This window comes from Coptis chinensis, chromosome 7 (assembly GCF_015680905.1).
Source record: "Coptis chinensis isolate HL-2020 chromosome 7, ASM1568090v1, whole genome shotgun sequence".
NCBI classification, from domain to species: domain Eukaryota; kingdom Viridiplantae; phylum Streptophyta; class Magnoliopsida; order Ranunculales; family Ranunculaceae; genus Coptis; species Coptis chinensis.
The window spans coordinates 84,528,926-84,546,951 of NC_141462.1; positions in this window are offsets into that span (position 1 = coordinate 84,528,926).

The following is an 18,026-nucleotide window of genomic DNA, read 5'->3' on the forward strand; positions in this document are numbered from 1 at the left end:
TAAACATGATATAAAGAATTGAAATTTACTTAATTAAACAATAATGAAATCTAATTTAATGACTCAAATGAAATAAAGACAAGAATTGAAATTAGATCTAGGAATGGAAATGACAAAATCGAAATTGATAAAAATACTACTTTATTGATCTAATCAAAATAAAGAACAAGATTCAAAGGTTTAATCTAATACAATAATTGAAATGGAACTAAACTTAATTAATCTACATGAAAAAAACTAGATCTAGAATTCATTAATGGAGGCTACTAATCTAATCTATTTCTAGGTCTAACTATCTACCATTAACTATCTACCATTAACAAAGAGCTAAGCTTTTGTTTTTATACATTCAGATCCAAAAATCGTGCATGGGCTTGGAGCCATGTTTTGGGCCAGAGAATCAGGCCCAAAACCCAATTCTTTCAGTCCAAAAAGGCCTCTTCAGCTGCAGTTGGCTTCAACAGACTTTCCGTCCACTTTTGCTCCTCTGATTGGGTCAAGGCTTAGACCATTGGAAAGCTCTTTCCGAGCCGGTCGTTTTGACATAAGGTAGGCCCCATTCCGAGGTCTGAGTCCAAGGATATGTCATTCGGAAGTTCTGCTGACTTTGTGTGCTGTTTCGGCCCGCGTCGACTTTTCAGCTTTTGACCGGGCTTTTAGAAAGGCTTTGTCTTCTTGAAACTTGGCCTTTAATCACAGAACTCCTTAGTAACCGACCTTTGCTCCTTTATCTCGCTAAAGTGGCACATTTCTGCACATAATGGACTTTGAAGCCTGAAATGCATAAAAACACGTAATCAGTGTTAACTCTTAATTATTACTCATATAATTGGTCTAAAAGTATGACTGTTAAAGGGTTAAAACTACAGTTTTGGGCTCTTATCAGAGACTAATGTTTTCCATATGTTACAACAACCACAGGAGGTGTGTGTTGTGAACAAGGTATGCATGATTGAAGCGTTAGCACATGATTATCTGACTCATTTATATCCTATTGACGAGTTGTTGAAAGCTCTGACAGACTCAAGCTGTGAGGAACTTAGTGTCGAGGCAATCAATGCGATTTTGGATTCATCACCTGTCATGGATGACATCAAGTTCAAAGAAAAGTTTGAATCGCCTATGCCTGATGGACCATCTAAAGAGCTTAAGAAGGAGCCGCCTAAGCTAGAATTGAAGCCTTTGCCGTCTACACTCAAGTATGTTTTCTTGGGAGATTTGGGAACCTACCCAGTAGTCATTGCATCAGATTTGACTGAGGAGCAGAAATCTAGGTTAGTAGCACTTTTAAAGGAACACAAGTCAGCTATAGGTTGGACAATTGACGATATCAAAGGGATCAACCCTATGGTAGTTCAACATAGGATTCATTTGGAAGAGGATTCCAAGACTTCTAAGCAACCACAGAGGAGGCTTAATCCAAAGATGAAGGAAGTAGTTTGAGAAGAGGTCGTCAAACTCCTTGACGTCGGCATTATCTACCCTATTTCTGATAGTCAATGGGTTAGTCCAGTTCAAGTTGTGCCGAAGAAGTCCGGAACCACAGTGATCGAGAACGAGAACAATGAGTTGATTCCAACCAGGATTCAGACTGGATGGAGAGTTTGCATCGATTATAGGAAGCTGAATAGCGCATCAAGGAAAGACCATTTTTCACTGCCATTTATTGATCAGATGTTAGAAAGATTAGCTGGACAAGCTTACTACTGCTTTCTTGATGGTTACTCAGGATATTTTCAAATCCATATTCACCCTGAAGACCAAGAGAAGACAACATTCACATGTCCGTTTCGAACATTAAGCCACCGTCGTATGCCTTTTGGTCTATGCAATGCACCAAACTACTTTTCAAATGATGCATGATGAGTATTTTTACGACATGGTGGAGAAATACATGGAAGTTTTTATGGATGATTTTTCAGTTTTTGGATCATCTTTTGAGGATTGCCTACACTATCTCTCCTTAGTCCTTAAACGCTGTTACGATACCAACTTAGTTCTGAACTGGGAAAAGTGTCACTTCATGGTAAAGGAAGGGATAGTGCTGGGTCACCAAGTTTCAAAGGAAGGAATTCTGGTAGATCGAGCGAATATTAATATTATAAACGATCTACCCAAACCAAGAACTGTCAAAGATATCCGTGCCTTCCTAGGTCACGCGGGATTCTACCGTCGATTTATCAAGGATTTCAGTAGAATTGCAACACCGCTGTCACATCTGTTAGGGAAAGATATTTTCTTTGATTTTGATACGTCATGTGTTGAAGCTTTTATGAAGTTAAAGGAAGCACTCACTTCAGCACCAATCATTCGTGCTCCCGACTGGAGCCAACCATTTGAGATCATGTGTAATGCATCTGATTATGCTATAGGAGTCGTTCTAGGACAAAGAGACAAGAAAGTGCCATACGCAATTGATAAGAGCCCAAAACTGTAGTTTTAACCCTGTAACAGTCATACTTTTAGACCAATTATGTGAGTAATAATTAAGAGTTAACACTGATTACGTGTTTTTATGCATTTCAGGTTTCAAAGTCCATTATGTGCAGAAATGTGCCACTTTAGCGAGATAAAGGAGCAAAGGTCGGTTACTAAGTAGTTCCGTGATTAAAGGCCACGATTCAAGAAGACAAAGCCTTCCTAAAGCCGTCAAGTCAAAAGTCTGAAAAGTCGACACCGCGTAAACAAAGACACACAGCCTAGCAGAACTTCCGAAGGCGTATCTTTGGACTCGGACCTCGAATGGGGCCTACCTTATGTCAAAACGACCGGCTCGGAAAGAGCTTTCCAATGGTCTAAGCCTTGACCCAATCAGAGGAGCAAAAGTGGACGAAAAGTCTGTTGAAGCCAACTGCAGCTGAAGAGGCCTTTTGATCGAAAGAATTGGGTTTTGGGCCCCGATTCTTCGGCCCAAAACATGGCTCCAAGCCCATGCACGATTTTGGATCTGAAAGTATAAAAACCAAAGTGTAGCTCTTTGTTAATGGTAGCTAGTTAGACCTAAAACAATATAGATAATTCTAGATCTAGTTTTCAGTAGATTAATTAAGTTTTAGTTCCATTTTCAATTCTTGTTTTAGATTAAGTCTTTGAATCATTGTTCTTGATTGATTAGATAAATAAAATAGTTATTTTGTCAATTTCTATTCTTGTCATTTACATTGTGTTAGATTTGATTTAATTTATTACTTGGTATTCCATTCTTAGTTATTAATTCGATTTTAATTATTGTTTAATTTAGATTAGTAAATTTCAATTCTTTATATCATGTTTAGTTTTAATTTAATCGAAATGATTAAGTAATGATTCTCGCTAAAACCTCCATTAGAGGGGGTTGAGAAGCCTTGATGAAAGCTTGATTCCGATTATCGTAGAGTCGTCGTAATTTCCTTTCCACTCTAGAAACGATTAGTTCACCATGAGAATGGGTTTAATCGTTCACATGCTAGTTATGAATTGGTAGAAATGCCATGTGTAATTAGGGATTAGGAAGAACTAATTGTTCATGGAAGCGATTCAAGTCCCGATTTCAATGATTAAATGGTTAATAGGATTAAGTTGAGTTAAGGTGGAATTAATCCCCCTCTAACTCTTTATCATCGAATCAACGTAGCATAACCATAGTTATTTTGATAATCGATTAGTTGCACCTTGTGGGTAGTTGCATCGTAGTCTAGTTGCCACTTCGTAAATCTCTCATTTGACTTAGAGTAGAGTAATTAGACTTGAAAACACAACATGCAGAAGGACTAGGAGTGGAACGAACTTCCTACTCCACTATATCTCATAGGATTGAGAGTAGAAATCTTTGATAAATCTTAGGCACATAATATAGTTTTAGTTTACTTACGTTTTGAGTTCATCGTTCATTTCGTAGGTAAACTATTCAAATTGTATCTTATCAAATGGCGCCGCTGCCATCTTAGTTTCACTTTCGCATTGTTTCCATAGTGTAAGTACTTTTCTTTAAGTCCCATTTCACCCACCCACCCTTGTTTGATTCATACTGTGGTTTTCCGATTCAGCGTTGAAAAGTTCCCCAAAAAAATACACTCGAAGCGACCCATCACGCTATAAAGGAGCGCACCAAGGTCCTATAGCTGGAACACGAAGCGCCGACCCCCCTTGTGGAGCGCGACCCGCCCTAAAAACACTGTAATTTGAAAACTACGAGAGCGACCTTTCTATGAAGAGCACCACCCGCTTTGCTAATTTTTCCGGAATTCAACAGTTTTGACTCGAACTTTGATTTTTCAAGTTTTTCAGTGTTCTAACTTGTTATATACACTAAACACGCGAAAACAAGACGCTATTCATAAGAGAAGCAAGGACGCAATCAGGTATTCCTTTCTTCCACACCTCGATCTCTGTTAGAGGTTTATACTAGTATATCGAAATTGTTTGGAGTGTTGATGTGTTTAGCTAAGTTTGGTTTTAGCCTTGTATGAGATTAAGGTCCGCGGCGAACAAAACACCGAACGTTATTACACAACAACGTCAACAAACAAGTCTATCTAGTATACCACCCACTACACCTCTAGCTACTATTTTACACATCACCGACACCGATGCCCGACGAAGAAGAGACTCTCTCTCTCGACTTCTACAAAGCCTTGGCGATAGCCCCAAATCTTGCATCGTTCTAGCAGACCCGATTGGGGATTTCCTAATCCCCAAATATTTTAATTTGTTACCCGTTTTTCATGGATTAGACCATGAAAAACCTTATCGGCTTTACATCGTAGGATTGAACAAGTCCTAACAACATTCCACCATCCTACGGTTGGTGCGGAACAAATTAAACTTCGGGTATTCCCTTTCACCTTAGCCCGATAAGGCGGCGTCTTTGGTTAAGCGCCCAAACGCCTAATTACGTGGACCCGTGGGCTAAACTTGTTCACTGTTTATAGAACATTTTTACCCACCCCTAAAGACGGATGAGATGCTTTCCAAGATTCATTTCTTTTCGACAAAATCCTCATGAATCATTTTCGGAGGCTTGGAATCGTTTCACCGATCTCCTTATAGAGTGTCCACATCATAACTTAGCGAAAGACACGTTAGTTCGTGCCTTTTCAAAGGACTTCTACACCACCATAAAGAAGTCCTAGACATTATGAATGGGGGTAGTTTCTTAAGCAAAGGAGCCTCGGAGGCTTATAAATTTTTAGAGGATCAAACTAAAGCGAAAATAACAACCGGGGTAGTGATGATATCCACCGCTCCGCTAGTTCATCAAATACAGTTAAGGCCGCCGGTATGTTTGAAGTTAAACACGATTCCGAGCTTAAAACTCTAATTGAATCACTCACTAAAAAGGTAGAGACCATTTCGTTCAACAAAAGCCTATCCCGTCATGAGCGTAAATTCAAATCCATGTAGTTTCATTTGGAGCCACGAGCATCCCGGACTCCTACCGTCCTATTGCCTATGAACAGGCTTGTTCCATTAATAGTGAACCTAACGCCCCTTGGAGACAAAATCCCAACTTCGGTTGGAGAAATAACCAACACGTCACACCTCCAGGGTACAATAATTAATATGTTAGGCCAACACAAAGTTTTAACCAAGCTCCACCACGACAAGGACAGGGTCAGGGTAATTTTAATAATTATAACAACCAAATGCAACCTCGACAAGGTCAAGCACAAAGTCAAGGTATTTATAATAATTATAATGCTAATAGAGGTATCGTTCCGGTAAATAATAACTATCAAAATCCACCCGATAAATAATTCACGCGAAATAGTTCCAGTCACACCACCCGTGACTACTACACCCACACAACCGGATCGTCTTGACACCTTCATACAAGTGAGCCAAAAACTTTTCCAAACCATGGCTCAATCTAACCAACAGCTTCTACAATCTGTTAATAATTTAACCCAACAGTTGGCTCAAGATAAAGCCCAACCCAAAGGTGTGTTTCCAAGTCACGAAATACCTAATCCTAAAACAACAAATACAGCCTTTGAGGTAACCGATAATACTAGTAATGAATATGAAAATGTAGGAGAGCTAAAGGCCATCACCACTCTCCGGATTAGAGAGTGGTTGATAACAAAGTAACTATGCCTATAGTTACCCCACCAGTAGCCCCTACACCTGCTATTTTACTAGATACCGAAATAGAAACTGAAGAGCCTACCACTGTAGAGGTACCAGTTACAACACAACCTAGGAAACAAAAGGCCACGGTTAAACATCCAGGTGATACTATTGCTAAATATAGACAGAAACCACTGTTTCCACAAAAATTAGCCCTGTTAACTAGGGATACAAATTATGAGGAGATTAGGGACGTTTTCAAGAATCTAACTATAAACCTTCCTTTCCTCGAAGCTATTAAAAAGCTACCACACCATGCTAAGTTTCTTAAGGAATTGTGTACTACTAGGCGTAAGACAAATATACCAAAAGACGCCTTTTTAATAGAACAATTCCTAACTCTATCTGAACATAATGGAATTGTTAAGTACAAGGACCCTGGTCGTCCTACTGTAGAATGCACCTTAGGAGATTCTTATACGACGACCGCGTTATTAGACTTGGGGGCTAGTGTTAACTTACTCCCGTTTTATTTGTATAGACAAATAGGTCTAGACGAGATGCAAGCCACTAAAATGACGTTGCAATTAGCTGATCGGTCTATTAAGTATCCTAAGGGAGTCGTCGAAAATGTTCTGGTAAAAGTTCAGGATTTTTACTATCCGGCTGATTTTGTCATCCTCGACACAGAAGTCGTAACGACTCTGTCCTGATCATCTTAGGGCGTCCTTTCCCGGCAACCGCCAATGCGCTCATTAATTGCCGCGATGGTTCAATGTCCCATGTCTTTTGGCCATCTTGCTGTTGAAGTCAATGTTTTTAAAACAAAGACACCGCCATTACCCGATTAGATCTATGGATGGAGAGGTTAGCATGATCGAGAGCTTTGCTCGAGATTATTTCAACAACACGTTCCCTGATAATCATATTCCCAAATTTCTTTCCTTTGGAAGTTCAGACTCCAACATTTCCATCCCTACACTAGTCGATACACATATTACGGATGAGGATGAGATAGACGACTTTCTCAAAGATGTAGAGGACTATCATAGTAACGAGGATATGACCAATCTAGATGAGCAATTCGATGAGTTTCTTAGAGCAGGTGATAATTCACCTTATCAAGAACTACTTTCCACAATATCCACCTCGACTTCCTTCCTTCCACCCTTTCAAAGGAATCTCGAGTTTGCACTCGATCCTTTTGTTTCTTCTGTGCTTCATAATTTTTTAAATCCACCTAGTAAACAAATACTTCAGAAGACAAAAGCGTTTGACACCTTCATTTTCAGACTTGAGACAGTCCCTACCTACACTATGAATGAGTTTTGTGCTAAACCCACATCCTCATTTTTTACATGCTATCGTTCTACAACTTATCTATATCCACCATATTCTCCACAACCATTCACTTTTCCACACTTATTTACTAGAACACCCACTCGTTCAAAAATGAAAAAGAAGGTGCATGCTAGGTTACGTAATATGGTGATCCGACTTTGCTTTCATTTCACTAGGTTGCGTCATAGGAAATCTTGGTGCTTGATTGTGTTTGGATATGTTTTCTGTGATATTTATTTATGGAATGATCCTCCACTATTTCGGTTGTTGATATATGATAAACTGCATGTTCATACATATGTTTAGATAAAGTCTCGAGTATCTGACTATAAACGACTCAACTTTTGTGTTGGTGCATTTTCTTTCATTTCCATATATTAGTGAGTGCACCATTAAGGTAACCGGGCCCTCCCTATGGAGTGTGTGGCTGTAAGTACCGGATCCTAAGTCCACGTTTAACATAATTCACGTTTTCCACTCTTGCATGTTTTTCTCGGATTTTTTAGTCATGTTTCTCTATGGGGTGAATTATGTCTTTCTTGTTTATTGTTTTTTTTTAAAAGTATATATATATATATTAAAGAATAAACATAGTAATCTAGGAAGTCTCGGGAATCTGACTTTAAAAGACCCCAATCGCTAAAACAAATTTTCTAAGCCGTTGTAAAAAAAAAAAAAAAAAAAATTGGGGTGTTCGTGTTTCCGTACTAGAATGTTTATGTCCCATTACAGTTGCTTAGGCCGTTTAATTGTATTACGATCCGGGTTGACATAATCTTGAATTTAGAGTTCAGTCGTTCGCATAACGTACGTCATGCACGCACTTCGAGGCATTTTCTACTATCTTATATGTCATCCACGGTCGGAATAGAGTGTTTTATGGATCATTGGATTGGAAATTCTCTCCTGATCATTTTCATATCTCATTCGCAAAAATCGGACCGGTAATGAAGCGGCAATTTTGATTTGAAGTTTCGCGAAAAAATCGAAAAATTCACAAATTTCGAATTGGGCTTGGGCTCAACCCGCGCCCACCGACAACGCACCCGCGCCCTTACCTTCAACAGTCGCGTTCATCTTCTCCAAACCGCCATTAACAAAGCTTCCAAAAACCTAAAAAAATAAAATAAAATAAAAACAAAACCAAATTACCCACGCCCACAATCTAAGACCCAACCCAAATCGACTCCAACCGCACCGCCCACAACCTCCACCAATTTACATCAACAAAAACCATCGGAAATCAAAATAAAATAAAAAATTTTGGTGCTGCCGCGTCACCACACCACCACCACCATCGTTCCTTTTAGTGAGGTGTCCCTCATTGCTTCCCCTTACCTTCTACAAACCTCAAACCGTATTCAAACTTCCAATGGCTCAACAACGCCGAATTTTACCAGAGCAAGCTTTTACAGGCGACCACTTCACTCCGTTTTACGGTGACAAAATGATCAGTCGAGACTGGAATAGCTTGTGGTACTCGACTAAAGCCTATTACCACAAAGACATAGACAGACGGTTCTACAATACGAGGGAGTTGGAAGGGACTAGGATTTTTGTTGTGGTGGCGAAGAGGAGGAAGGAAGTGACTACTGGGTTGTTGGCTGAGATTTTAGGCATTCCGCCTAGAATCCATATGGATGTCACGTTACAGGAGTCCCAATATAATGAGGTAGAGCCATTGATGAACGTGACAGTTACAGAAGGGAACTACAATGCGATCTCGCATTGTGTTCGCCAGGCATCCCTAAGGACCAACCAGCTGGCTGCAGCTCAGTGGATTGGTCAGAACGTCCTGGGGAAGTAGAAGGTCAGCGACATCGACCTGAACTGCCTCCACATCTTATGGATACTCCAAGAGCAGAAGTACCAGTTCTGTATCTTGGAGTTTTTACTTAGCATGATTAGGGGAGTAGGGAAGTCTGTTGCACCTCTCCCTGTGTTGATAACCAAGATCATGCTGAAGTTGAGAGCAGCTCAGGCGTCTGATAGGTCTTACATCACCCTACACCGAAACCCTCGCATCTATAAGGAGTGTGTCCAATGGGTTGGGAGGCTGCCTTAGGATAGAGAAGAAGACGAGGAGGATGGTGGAGATGAGAATGCCGAGGAGGATGGGGAAACGAGAATGCCTCGGAGGATGAGGAGGATTTGACTTGTTTTGATCGCGGATGCCTTGGAGAGGTGTTGGTCGGGCGCGCGCGCATGGCTGTGATTCATCGTGGCATCGTTAAACTCAACACTATCTGCGAAGACCTCCGGACTCGACGAGCAACTATCCATCATAACCGAGATCCGTTACCGAGAGAGGGATGAGAGGTGGGAACAGATGAGGGCGAGCTAGAAGCTCGGCGCCCGATTCGGTGACATGCTTGTACGATTCCCACCTCACGGGGATTCTCCTTCTGAGGACACACCATCGAGGCACAAGCGTCGTCGCCGAAGGACGGATGGTGCTGGCCCATCGGGAGCTCAGGAGCCATCTCCGGACCGTGTGCCCTCCGCTACCAGTACCGGAGTGATTAGGGATAGTATTGTTTGATGTTTCTATTTTTATTTGTAGTTTTATTATTGCCATTTATTTTAATGTAAGTTTTATTTCCGTAATTTGAATTTTGTAGTGAAATGTACTTCGAATGAAAATTTTAATATAATGTGGTTATTTTCATTATGCGTGGTTGTTTAATATTGATCCCACCTTCCCAAATTGTTTGGGGGTGGTTTTATCTATTCCAGCATGATTTTTATATGACCCTCGTCTTAGAATTTATTGCGGAGTCAAGGTGAAAATATGGCCGTTTAGGCATATCTATGAATAAGTATCATGGTAGGATGAAATATCGATTAAATAGGTAGATTCTATCATAAATTCAACCTAAAAGATACTAGGTTTGTTTTAGAATCAAGAAAATGAGTTGTTTCCATTTTCGGGTTTGGAAATTTTGGTATTTTCGGAAACTGCCGTAAAAACATTTTGGCAACTTCCCGATCCGTTTTAGCAACTTAAAACCTATTTAAACTTCATACATTCTACACTCACAACTCACAATACACCTACCCTCCATCAGTCACCGTTCACTCCCACGAATCCCACGTTTCATCTCATTTTCCGAAGTTTCAAGAACTCCGAAATCGCTTTTCAGCAAGGCCTGCAATTTTTTTTTTTTTTTTGTCGAGCGCCTTTTCGCCAAAGGTGAGCGACCGTGCTCAAACACTGGATTTCCAATTCTTCAGAGCGCACTCGCACCCTAAGAGAGCGCACTCGCGCCCTGACTTTCGTGGACCTGAAAAATTCCAGTTTTCTGCGGGTAGTTTCCGGATCATTCGCACCTATTCCAGAGCGTAATTTTGAGATGACATCTCCAACATTGATACCGAAACAGTCTTTCAAAGATTTGTTCCAAAGCACTACTTATGGTGCTTGGTTTCGCGAAGCGATCACATACGTTGGTTGGGAGCCGCTTATGGAAAGACCTGATACACTTTATTCTCCAACACTAGCATCTTATTTTTACGATAACTGCATTTTCTTTGAAAGACCAGATGGAGAACAAGTGTTCTCCATCAACATTGATAATGAACCAATGGAAATTACCAGGTTCTTGCTAGCATTTGTTCTTGAACTTGCTATGCCCACTGAAATACAAGACCAATGGTGTTATTGGGTAGATAATATGTATGTCTAAACTTATGACTTTTTGCATGAGTCGTATGGGGCGGGCATTTTCCGTATCGAGGACCAAGGGGACTATAACGTCGCTTTTGGTAGCCTGTCCATGAACATAGGAACTGTTATGTTTTGGATCATGCTAAACATTTTAGGGGAATGGCGTTTTTCTTCTGTGAATGATGCCACTTGTAGCGTTTTCCTTGCTTTAGCCACGGGACGTATATGTCATGACCTTCCCCGAACCTTGATGTCTAGTTTAGCTTGATCCCATAGCATGAGGCATAAGTTCCTTCTTATGCCTGTTCTAGTTTCCCGTATTATGCTATGTTTCTTTCACTTTTTTGTACACGCTTCCGCGGATTGGATTACGGTGCATTAATCGCGACCCACCAATAGTATTATTCGATCCTTCCGTGCAATGACTTGGCAAGGGTGGAGGATACAACCTCATCAGGTTGCACCCTACACCCCGTCAGACCAAGTGGCTCTTAATAGGTTAGCAATAATAGATGATAAATGGCGGGAAGCCTGGCAAATTATCATGGCATGGCAAGACGCAAAGGAACCTCACTTCTTTTTGGAAGAAGAGGATGAGGAAGATGATGAGTAATGCGGGAGATAAGGTAAGTTTTCATTCTAGTTAGTGTCTGCTTATGTCCCAAGCATTTCATTCTTGTTAACCCCATAATGGGTAGAACTTCATTATAGAGTTGCGTCAATTTTTATTTCCTATATTAGTACGTTCTAACTTTGTTTTGCAGATGTTCCTGAATTTCACACGTTTCAATAGTATTTTTCCTACCGTTTTTATTTACAATACTTTGAGGACAAAGCATGCTTCTTGTTTGGGGGGGGGGGCATAGAAACACGTGTAATTAAGGCATCTGTTAGGATATAGATATGTATAATATGCATTTGTTTTCTAGTTAAAATTTCAAAAAATTTAAAAATATAAATAAATAAGTTATGCTATACACTTAGGAATAGTGGTATTGTTTTCTTTCTCTATGCTCTTAACAATCTAGAAGTCTCACGTAGATTTTGCATTAGAATAATTTTTAGAAACTTAGGTTAATATATAGGTAATAATCTTTGCATCTATCTATAAATATATTACATGAGTATCGATGATTGTTAGCGATAAGTTTAAAATCTAGGCTAGAGTACTTATTCTACAAATCCAGTGAGAATATAGCCTAAAGCCTTATATGAGCGAAACATTTGAGAAATGACACAAGGGAGAAGTAAATCCAGATAGAGAAATCACACGTCCACTTGCTTGATCACTATGCCATATCCTAAGCGAGAATTTAGGCCCTCTTTGGATCGATATAGTCAGAAATTCAAACCTATGAATTATTTTCCGCTAGTCGCGTCTCTGAGCCTTTCTTTAGCCTTTCATAAACCACAATTCCTTTACCCTGTTACAAAAACAAAACAAAATAAAAAATTCAACTTACCCAATCTAGAATAAGTCTAAGAATAGAATGAGTGAAGAAAGAAGAAGAGAAAAACCTGTGTAAACAAAAGTTAGTTAATTGCTTCAGAAAATAAAGAAAAGAAGTTTCCATTCAAAGAAAAGACAAATAAAAATAGAAATAAAATAGAAACTCCAAAAAAATAGAATAAAAGGAGTCAAAAGCCAAAGAAAAGAAAAAAAAATATGGCTAAGGATGGAAACAAAGTATAGAAGCAAAAGAAAATAACAAGGTTTTCTCTAAGTTACATAATATGAAAACTCTATTATCTCAGACTTGTCCTTTTTGAATATCCATTTCTTTCCTTCTTAAACCATCTCCTAATCCCCGCAACACCTAATAAAGACCTCTAGCTCAATTAGGAATAGGTTAGTGTGATAGTAAGTGGCAGATGTGTTTGATCGACTCCGGCTTCCTTGTCGTCATTGAGATTGTAAGGTAAAGTGTGCCCACTAAACACTGGAGTAGCGGAACTTGAGTGGAAAAATCCGAGTGTTGTATCTTGACTATTATTGTGAGAACCTACTTAAGGACGCTATTCCGAGTTTCAGAAACGAACCTGCTAGGCATTTCATAGTATTACTCATTGTATATATGTTTATTGTAGATGATTGATTATTATGCATATATTAGCTTAGGTTTCGACTTGATTACTCTATATGCATTGCTAGTGAGAGGAATAGTTAATTTAGAGCATGAATAAGGAAACAATAGTTTTATTTCTTAGTCATTGTAGTATAGATGAAGTTTGTGAGTATCTTCACTGGAAAACTCTCACGAGGCTATAACTCGTCCACTAAGGAATTCCTAGTGGTTTAAGGCCTTGTTGCATATGGTCAATGCAATCGCTCAAATAAACGAGAGTAGATAAAACTCCATTTTTGGTCACTTATTCTAATTTCTCATCTTTTGCTTGAGGACAAGCAAAATGCTGTTTGGGGTGGTTTGATAAGAGCCCAAAACTGTAGTTTTAACCTCGCTGAATCATACTTTTAGACCATTATGTGAGTAATAATTAAGAGTTAACATTCGTGTTTTTATGCATTTCGGTTTCAAAGTCCATTATGTGCAGAAATGTGCCACTTTAGCGAGATAAAGGAGCAAAGGTCGGTTACTAAGTAGTTCTGTGATTAAAGGCCAAGATTCAAGAAGACAAAGCCTTCCTAAAGCCCGGTCAAAAGCTGAAAAGTCGACCGCAGGCGTAAACAACACACAAGTCAGCCAGAACTTTTTCGGCGTATCTTTGGACTCAGACCTTGGAATAGGGCCTACCTTATGTCAAAACGACCGGCTCGGAAAGAGCTTTCCAATGGTCCAAGCCTTGACCCAATCAGAGGAGCAGAAGTTGATGAAAAGTCTGTTGAAGCCAACTGCAGCTGAAGAGGCCTTTTGAATTTGAAAGAATTGGGTTTTGGGCACGATTCTCCTCCCCAAAACATGGCTCCAAGCCCATGCACGATTTTTGGATCTGAAAGTATAAAAACCAAAGCTTAGCTCTTTGTTAATGGTAGCTAGTTAGACCTAAAACAATATAGATAATTCTATATCTAGTTTTCAGTAGATTAATTAAGTTTTAGTTTCATTTTCAATTCTTGTTTTAGATTAAGTCTTTGAATCATTTTTCTTGATTGATTAGATAAATAAAATAGTTATTTTGTCAATTTCTATTCTTGTCATTTACATTGTGTTAGATTTGATTTAATTTATTACTTGGTATTCAATTCTTAGTTATTAATTCGATTTTAATTATTGTTTAATTTATATTAGTAAATTTCAATTCTTTATATCATGTTTAGTTTTAATTTAATCGAAATGATTAAGTAATGATTCTCGGCTAAACCTCCATTAGAGGGGTTGAGAAGCCTTGATGAAAGCTTGATTCCAATTATATAAAGTAGAGTCGTAAGTAATTTCCTTTCCACTCTAGAAACGATTAGTTTACCATGAGAATGGGTTTAATCATTCACATGCTAGTTATGAATTGGTAGAAATGCCATGTGTAATTAGGGATTAGGAATAACCAATTGTTCTGCGAAGCAGTTCAAGTCGGATTTCGACGATTCGTCATTAATAGGATTAAGTTGAGTTAAGGTGGAATCAATCCCCCTCTAACTCTTTATCATCGAATCAACGTAGCATAACCATAGTTATTTTGATAATCGACTAATTGCATCTTGTGGGTAGTTGCATCGTAGTCTTGTTGCCACTTCGTAAATCTCTCATTTGACTTAGAGTAGAGTAATTAGACTTGAAAACATAACATGCGGAAGGACTAGGAGTGGAACGAACTTCCTACTCCACTATATCTCATAGGATTGAGAGTAGAAATCTTTGATAAATCTTAGGCACATAATATAGTTTTAGTTTACTTACGTTCTGAGTTCATTGTTCATTTCGTAGGTAAACTATTCAAATTGTATTTTATCAGCAATCTATTATGCTAGCAAGACTCTAAGTGGAGCTCAGATTAATTATTCTACCACTGAGAAGGAACTCTTAGCCGTCGTCTATTCTCTTGACAAATTCCGACAATATCTGATAGGTTCAAAGGTGATTGTCTATCTTCGACCATCTTTGCCTTTAGTCATTTACTCGCTAAAGCGGTATGCCAAGCCTAGGTTGATCTGATGGATACTACTTTTACAAGAATTTGATTTGGAGATACGTGATAAGGAAGGAACAGAGAATGTCGTTGCTGATCACCTTTCTAGATTGCTAGTGGAGAATGCGGAAGGCAGCTTACAAATCTGTGAAACTTTTCTTGATGAACAATTGTTCAGTATATCAGAAGTACCATGGTATGGCCACATCGCAAATTATCTTGTGACAGGTACCATATCATTGGAGCAAGCAAGAAAAAGATTTATTCTACTCAAAGGCCAGATATTATTTTTGGGATGATCCATACTTATTCAAGAAGTGTTCGGATCAGATTATTCAAAGATGCATCCCAGAATCGGAACACACTACACCAAAACATGATATTTGTAACGCACACATTTTTTTGTTTGTAACGTTTATTAGGCGTAACTACATTACTAATGTTTTCTGGGTGTTAAAATTGTCTATAAAGTGTTACGTTAATTATCCCTGAAGCGAGAATTAATTTGTAACGTATTTTTAAAGTTTTATTTTGACAGAAAACCGTGAAGGTTAAGATAATAATTAGTAAATTAAAAAATACTGACCAAAATTAGTATTTTGAGAGGCCAAATTATACTTTTGGGCCAAAGGGGAAAAAAATAACATAATCGTGCTCTTCTCTCTTTTCCCCTCTCTCGGTCTCTCTTATACTTTTCATCCCCTCTCTCTCTCTAAACCTAATCAACACTTCTGCCGCCACGCCACCGCCATCCGGTTGTTTTCTCTTCCTTCTCCTTTTTCTTCTAGGGTTTGATAATTTTCATAATCTAATTTATACTTTTTCGCTTTTTTCACACTGCTAGGTGTTTAATACACAACTAACACTAATTTTGGTGCTAATTACTTCAGTTATAACCAAATGTATGATTTTTATCTTAATATTTTGATATCTTGTACTCTTCTATGGAAAATTTTGATTTTTATTTTCATATATTGAGTGTTCTGTAAGTCTGGTGAGTGTTGGAATTCATGATTTTAGTAATAATATGGTTTTGTATATGTTCTTTTCCTGGTTTGGGGATTATTTTTCAGTCTTCACTCATGCTCTCTCAATTAAATATAGTGATTTGGTGGTCTTTTCTGCAAATGGGTAGATTTCCAGCTTGTAGTTGTGCACGTTTTTTTTTTTTTTTTACTTTTATTTTCAGATTATGAATTTGTCTGATCCCCATTCCTGAATTTTGTGTGGTCTTGAGTAGTTTAACTAAGTTATAAAACCCATCAGCTGTTTGAGTATATGTCTTTGTGGTTTTTCTCTCTGTATCTGTTTATGCATCCTTTCTTGAATGCCTTTTGTTTAATATGGATGTCATAGTGACTTTTCTATGTTCATACTCTTTTGGAGATTGATTAATAACTTTAATATGTGGATGGTGTTTATGAAATACTTTATTTATATATTTCATAATTTTGATTGCAGTATATGTGTGCTTGTTTGCTTAACAGGTTGAAGAACATACTAACCCATTTTTAACTCTGCCTGTGCAAATCAATATAATTGGTTTGCACTGCCGGTCCCAAGCCCGGATAAAGGAGGAGGGAGGATGGTGGTGCCTTGGACTGTTTTGCTATTAAACGTTGGGAATCTCGTACTAAAGGTGTGTAGTCTTATTATCTGTTATGCTACCCCAAGCAGATGGATTTTTATTGTCTGTTATTTCTCTTTAATGGTTTCCTTGTTACAGTTCCTGTTGATTCATGTTTGAGGATTTCAAGAGCTAATATATTATCCCTCCGTCAGGATTCCACAGATCATAAAGTGCCAAAAAGGTTCCGTTGCTTTCTCAATTATACAACTTGTGGGAATTATTGCAATAATGTCACAGGTTGCATGGCAGGGTTTTGCGTTTTTTATACCTGTAATTGGATCCTGCATTTGGTATCAAGTAATGCTTAATTCTTTCACATTTTATCAGAGATTCAAATTTTCAATTAAATCCTGTCAGAGATCCTTACTAGTTTCTGAAATTTTCATATACAAGAATGGCCACTTTGCATGATGGTATGTTGAGCATTACACATGCCACAAAGAACACTGTCATGTGAAGCAACTCAAACCATATATATGAATTTCAAAATGACAGATCTTCCAAATCACAGAAAATTCTTTATGTAAGCATGGATAGTGCCTCATGGTACTTTGAAATTTGGAGTGCCAGTTGTTACTCTTTAATTCTTTCTATCTGATACTATCTTGGTCCTCTCTTTTAGTTATTCCCATCTTCTACTTGATTTAAACTTATTATCTCATTATACTATCTTGGTCATGACTTGGAAGGCTATTACTGATTTAGAGGTCATTTGGATTTCCATTTGTTGAGATTCTAGTATGACAAAATGAGCTTTAAGACTTGACAATGGTTTACTTGTTCTTTGTTTTCAGATTCCTTGTGATATAGCTAGTAAATATATATCCATCGAGGACAAGGGCTGATAGTTTTAGGGCATGTATCTTGGTCCTAAACTCTTACTTACATTTTGTTAGAAAATTGACTAAAGTCACATCTCGAGAGCTATGGATCTAAGTCTAGTGTCTTGTGCAGGCTTTTACAGGCTCAATTGTCGAGCATGTTCATGGCATCCAGACCATTCCATCAGGCCAACAGAGGATTTGGACTAACTGCACACATTGTTGATCATTGTAAACTGGTCTTTAAATTTCCTCGAGGGACAAACAACATTTAGGTTAGCATTTCTTTGTTCCCTAATTTCCCTTCTGGCCATTTCATCTTCAGTTCATCTTTATATTTAGATCTATGTACTTGGGTGTATTTGTAATTAGATAAAATTGACATGGGTTTCTTCTTCCAGTTATGGCCATCTTTCCGGAAGTTTCGAAGCATTTT